The sequence below is a fragment of the Cupressus sempervirens genome, chromosome 6 (genome assembly GCF_028749045.1).
Source record: "Cupressus sempervirens isolate cs-2001-9-10 chromosome 6, ASM2874904v1, whole genome shotgun sequence".
In the NCBI taxonomy this organism is placed as follows: domain Eukaryota; kingdom Viridiplantae; phylum Streptophyta; class Pinopsida; order Cupressales; family Cupressaceae; genus Cupressus; species Cupressus sempervirens.
In genome coordinates this window covers 73,493,542-73,499,541 of record NC_143123.1, presented here as the reverse complement: position 1 = coordinate 73,499,541, position 6,000 = coordinate 73,493,542, and positions in this window count along the sequence as shown.

The window sequence follows — 6,000 nt, the reverse complement described above, 5'->3', positions numbered from 1 at the left end:
GATAAAATTCCTATAAGAATGATACAATGCCTCATTAATATCTTTGAAAAATCCTTGTCTGAATGCTCCCATATTATTATATGCAGTCTACAAATTCTTTGCACTTGTGCAAGTAAGAAGTTACATAATATTCAATTCATGCTTCTTTCCTATTTTAGTGGTTTGAATGCACGGTTTTATCTAGATGTTAGTGCTTGTTATGCACGTTATTTCTAACTTTACTGCTTCTACATCATGTATTTTATCGTGTTTTACTTCTTTAACTACTCAGTACATATTTCATGGTCATTATTAATATATATGTTGTAATGTATATGGATTATTTCTCTTTGTTTCATCTTGCTTATTCCCTGTAATCATGTGAATAATGTAGGCTTTCATAAAGTTCAATGCAAGTATTCTTTCCATTTTTGCAACTTCTATTATACAATTATTTTCAAATTTTGTTGCTTTGACTTCTTAGTATCTATGCTTAGTGAATTCTCTATGGTGATACTCAACGTATGTTGAAAATTATATAACCTTTTTCTGCCATTTTCATCCTGTTTCTTTTATCTCTAAGCTATCAATTACTACATCACTAATTCAAATTTTCATATTGCACTTTTAGTAATGTGATGAATTCATTGATGAAATGTACTTGTAATTTTTCCAAGTTGTATTCATTGTACACCTAGATTTCACATTGCTATTTATTCTGTAATGTTTTCAATAAGTTCATTTTTAAAATAGTTTTTGCACAATTAGTTTCAAGATGTATTCTACAATCAAATGTACATGTCTATCTACTAGTGTTCTTATAAAGTTGTACTCTTAGATATCACAATGTTGTCAATCAGTGCAAAACTAAATGTGCATTCTACACAATTATTTCTATTTAATTAATTTCATTATTGTAAAAAACTAAAAGAAATTACTTTCATCTCAAAATTAGTGTAAGAAAATACAGATTATCTATTTTTCCTTTCTATAAAAGTTTGGTACATAAAATTTTATACTATAATGTAGAAGATTGGTTGTTTCTAAAGATTATAGTCACAAAAATTAAAGCACTACATGAAATCATGAGAGAGATCAAGAATGAAGAATAATGCACTATGTTATTAATGATGCAATAGAATGAATGAATATACATAAGAGACTTCTTGGTTGAATAGCCCAAGGTGGCACATAGGGATGCATAAGATTATGAAAAGTGCCTTAATCTTATGAGATGGTACATAAAGTGATAACTTATCTTCCACCTGGAGTGAAAAAGTGATAGTGTTACAACACATCCATCAAAGGTGGATCATCCACTTAAGGTGGAAAAGGGATAGTGTGAGACATCCACTAAAGTTGGATCACCCTCCAAAGGTGGAAAATTAGTAGTACAACATGTCCACTAAAGGTCAAGATCACCCTCTACAGATAGAAAACCGATCATTTTTACCAAAGGTGGAAGTCTCAGCTAAGGTGGACAAGTGATAATGTAATGATATAACAAAAATTGGAAATATTTGTATTTAATCCTTAAGTAAACTTAAATTTGTGTGTGTTTAGAACCTAGTAAAATCACTTACTAATGCAAAAGCATCTTGGTTCTTTAGGCAATCTTGCATCAACTAAAAAATATTTATTATTTTATGTACTAGTATGTTGTTCACAAAGTAGTCATTGCTTCTTTTGTTTTCATTTTATGCATAGTTATCATCATGTTGAGGACCTATCTTCATCCTTGTCCTAAGAGCGTGATTTCTAGCATTCTATGTTTCTTGAGTTCTATGTCATTCTTTTTTGTCCTTGTTTCTTTCTATTTACATCTCGTGAAGTGTGTTATTCTATTTAGTTCCATTGATTACATATGTGGCATCTTGCTAACTTGTGGCTTAGCTAGCTATAAAAAGCAACTTGGTTAGTTGTAGGAAACCAATCAAACAAAGAATCATGATAAGATGGAAGATAGAGGATGCGAGTTGAGACTCTAAGATTGTAATTTCATTGGTTTAAGGTTGTAGCCCAGAAGGCCTCACAACTGGGTATGTTGTGGTTTCTTTATATGTGAAGTTGAATTATTACACCTACAAAAAATGTTGTATTTGGCCTTGTGTTCTATGTGTTTTAAATTGAATTATATGTAGCTTCTATGTGCATCTCTAAGCAAGGTAGTATTGGAAGGTTTAAGTTGAGTTTATTCCACATGGTATTCCTCCAAGATTATGAATTTCTGACCCTACCTTGCATCACTTACTAAGTACAATCTACTAAACAAACCAAGACCTCCTTTATGTGAAACTTAGGGAGAATCGATGCAAATAATACAAGAATATGGACCTTAGATACTAGCATATGTTAGGCACCCATGCACATTCACAATGAAATCTCTCATAAATAGGGAAAAGGATAAAACCTAGTGGGGGAAAAACTGCTCCCCAAAAGAGAGATGAAATATAAAATTCTCTCAAAGAAGAATGTGAGGAGGAAAAAACCCATGAGAGGAAAGATCGCCCCACCATAAGTGAGAAGTATCTCGAGAACATATATCCCACTGCCTCCCTACCCCCTCCCATCTCCTCCCTTTATCTATAATGTGCTCAAATGGCAGATTCTTGAAAGTGGATGTGAAAGATAGTCCATAATTGTTGAGAATTGTTCCTCCCATTAGGGAGAAACAAAACCAAAGGTGTATATATGAAGTCTCAACAATATTGAAAGGAATATGTACTAAGAAAACTCAAGATAAATGAAATGTTTGATACTTTCTCAAGTATTCCATGCAAATGCTAAAATTGTCCTCCTCCAAATTATGTCTACCAAGTCATTCTACTAAAATTACAACCCAAGATACAGTTCAAAATAAATATAAATCATTATCTAAAGACTCAAGTATCTCCTTTAAAGATGAAGAGACCTCTTCTAAATTTTTGTATAAAGTATCTATACTCATATTAAACTTGAAAGAATGATCGTGTACAAAGAATGAAGAAGATGGTTAGAGTGTTCCCTTGACAAAGCTAAAGAAGGATCATCATCATCAAAGATAATAAGATACCATCAATTATGTTTCTGATAGGAATCCTCAAACAAATCTAGTTGACTAATTGCCAATGTTCCTTTTCAAGCTTCATGGCATGGATTATCCACCTCATCTATTGTATAAGTCTAGTGTTTGTATCGATCATTGACAGTTCAATCTCTTGGTGCAATGACAAGCCTAGCTTGTAACAATTTGTATTAGAGCTTGGTCATAAGTTTGAATCTCCTTAGGTAATATTGAGGGGAGGATTATTGGACTAGCCACCAACATTCCCCTCCAAGATTTGTGATATGGTTTAACCACCTCATGTGTTGTATAAGTCTACTGGTTGTGTAAAGCATTGACATGTCAATCTTTTGGTGCAACAAGAACCCTAGCTTGTAACAAAATCTACATTGTCTATCAAGTAGTCAAATAGAATTTATTGGTCCTCCTTGTTCACTTTGTGGATGATTTGAGAATCTCAAAAACGTATTTTTTATTTTTTTATGGAGCTAAAGAAACTTGGTTTCAAATGCATGCTTCTAAATTTTTTTTGGTGTGCTACATTTTCCATCCATGTGGTTTTACCAAGAGACAAAATCATTTCTCTTTCAAATACACCCCGATTTGACATGCTTTCAAGGTAAAGTTCCCTTTATTATTTGGAAAGATGGAAATTTCTATTTTTATAGGTTTTTCTACTTACCAACACCTTTATGTGAGCACTCAATCTATGATATATTTTAATATTTCGATGCATATTCAAGCTCAAGCTTGGAAAGATGGACTCAAAATTGTGTGTAGACTTGGGAATTAATGGATCATTATGGTAATGCTCCCTACATTATTGTTAAATTCATATTGATCTCTCCCTTCCTTGAGGGTATGGGCATGATAAAATTGTTCTTCTAGATACAAAAAAGGATCCCATTCCGAAGAAAAGCTTCAACTCTAATAGATGAGGAATGAGCTCTGTTAGGGATTGTATGGCCTCTGTTTGAATCCTTGTTGGTTTCCACTACTTGCCACCGCATTTACTACGGGAATAAAGTTTCATTTATAATGAGTTCAACCTTCTCCAGCCCAGCAGTTGATGTTGGTGTTGGAGTTGTTGTTGCTATTGGAGATAATGGCTCTACTGACCAAATGCCTACACAAGTTTGTTCCCAAGGTGTTTCATGAGGTAATTCCTCTCCTGATATTATTTTAAATGTCAATGAATTTGATAGTGCATGCACATGGTTAGAACAAAAAACCCTTATTGGGTATTTTGTGGGTCATACTCCTTCTGAAATCACATTGCAAGAATGGGTTTCCAAGGTTTCGATACCTCAGGGTGTTCACATTGAAGGTGTTCAAAGCCTTACCAAAGGCTTCTTTCTTTTTTTCTTTGGCAGTGTAGGCCAAGCTAAACATGTTTTTGTGTGAGGGCCCTAACTATCAGGTCATCCTTCTTGGTTTTCAATGACAGTCACACGATATTATCATTTTCAATGATTGAAAGCTTAAGGTGCCCATCTAGGTGGAGTTTCGTGGACTTCCCATTCCTTGCTAGTCTTTTTTACCTACTATTGCGCAAACCTTCAACAATTTAGTGTGCCTTGAACTAGACAAGTTTTTCAACACGGGTCCCCAATGTAGGGTTTGTGTCGAGGTTGACTTGACTAGGGACCTCAAATATTCAATGGATATCCAAATAGGTGGTACCACCTTTACTCATAAGGTGTTATACCTCAACCTTCCAAAAAGTTGTTATCAGTGCCAGTCAACAGAGCCTAAGATTAGGGATTGTCCCTTGTTAGAACATAACCATCCCTCAAACTCTGAAAACAAAGCCTGCTCCTACCACCAAAAAAGAAGAATGGACCATAGTGGTGAAAAAAGGGAAGGGTTCAACAGTGGCTAAGGCAAGTTCTTTGCCTGTGGATCATGGTAAACCTAGCTCAAGACAGATACCAATTGACTCCTCTATTCCATTACTCCCTCCACCTCCTATTTCAAACCTTGGAAGCTAGGGGATAGCGAGGGTTTCTACCCTAGATTTGCATCCTCTTTGGACTTGCGCATTGCAAGCGATGTCAATGATTGCCCAAAAAAAGTTACGTCGGTCTTGTAGCCCAGATGGAGGAGTTTTTTGACAATGGGGAGAAATTTCAAAGGGTCATAGTTGTTGATGTCTCCTCTTTTGAGTCTCCCTCTTTTTGCATAATAGTTTTTCCTCTCTAGGGGATGAGGATGATGTGCAAGTTGGTTTACCATGAATTGCCTTTCATGGAATGTGTGGGGGCTAATAGACCTCCCTAGAAAATATTATGTTTGTGATGCCAAGTGTTGGTTTGATCTTGATGTTCTTTGTCTCCAAGAAGTTAAAGTTGTTTTATTTCTTCTCTCCTCAGCTTATCATGTTATTTGGTCAAATAGTGTCATTTTTGCTTCTCAACATGAAGCTAGTCGAGGGGGTGTTGTTACTCTTCTTTCCCTCATTTAATTTCATCTGTTGTTTCTCATGGTTCAAACCCTTTTCACAGAGTGATTTGGATCCTGTTGTCTTTTCAAAATCATTCTTTTGGTATTGTTAACATTTATGCTCCCAATGATGTTTTTGAGCATTCACATCTATGGCATTGGTTGGTGGATCATTTGCCACCTACAACATGGGTTTTTTGTGGGGACTTCAACATGGTTGAGTTGGCCTCTAATAAAGAAGGTCTTCTGCCATTTACGTGGACAACTGGTGAATGGAAGGCCTAGTTTTACATGTAGAACAAATTAGGCCTTCATGATCCTAATGTTACTCGCCACCACCCAAACGGGATTTGGCACACTTCATCCAATTTTTGAGCTAGGTCAAACAAAGTTTTAAAGAGACTTGACAAGGCTATGATTTGTGTGCAGTCTTTTTTTTTCCTTTTCTCAAAAGCATGCCTTGCCTGTCACCCCCCTTCCTGATGTGACGTTGTGAGATCACTCCCCCATTCTCTTTTCTATCACTTGGCAGACAG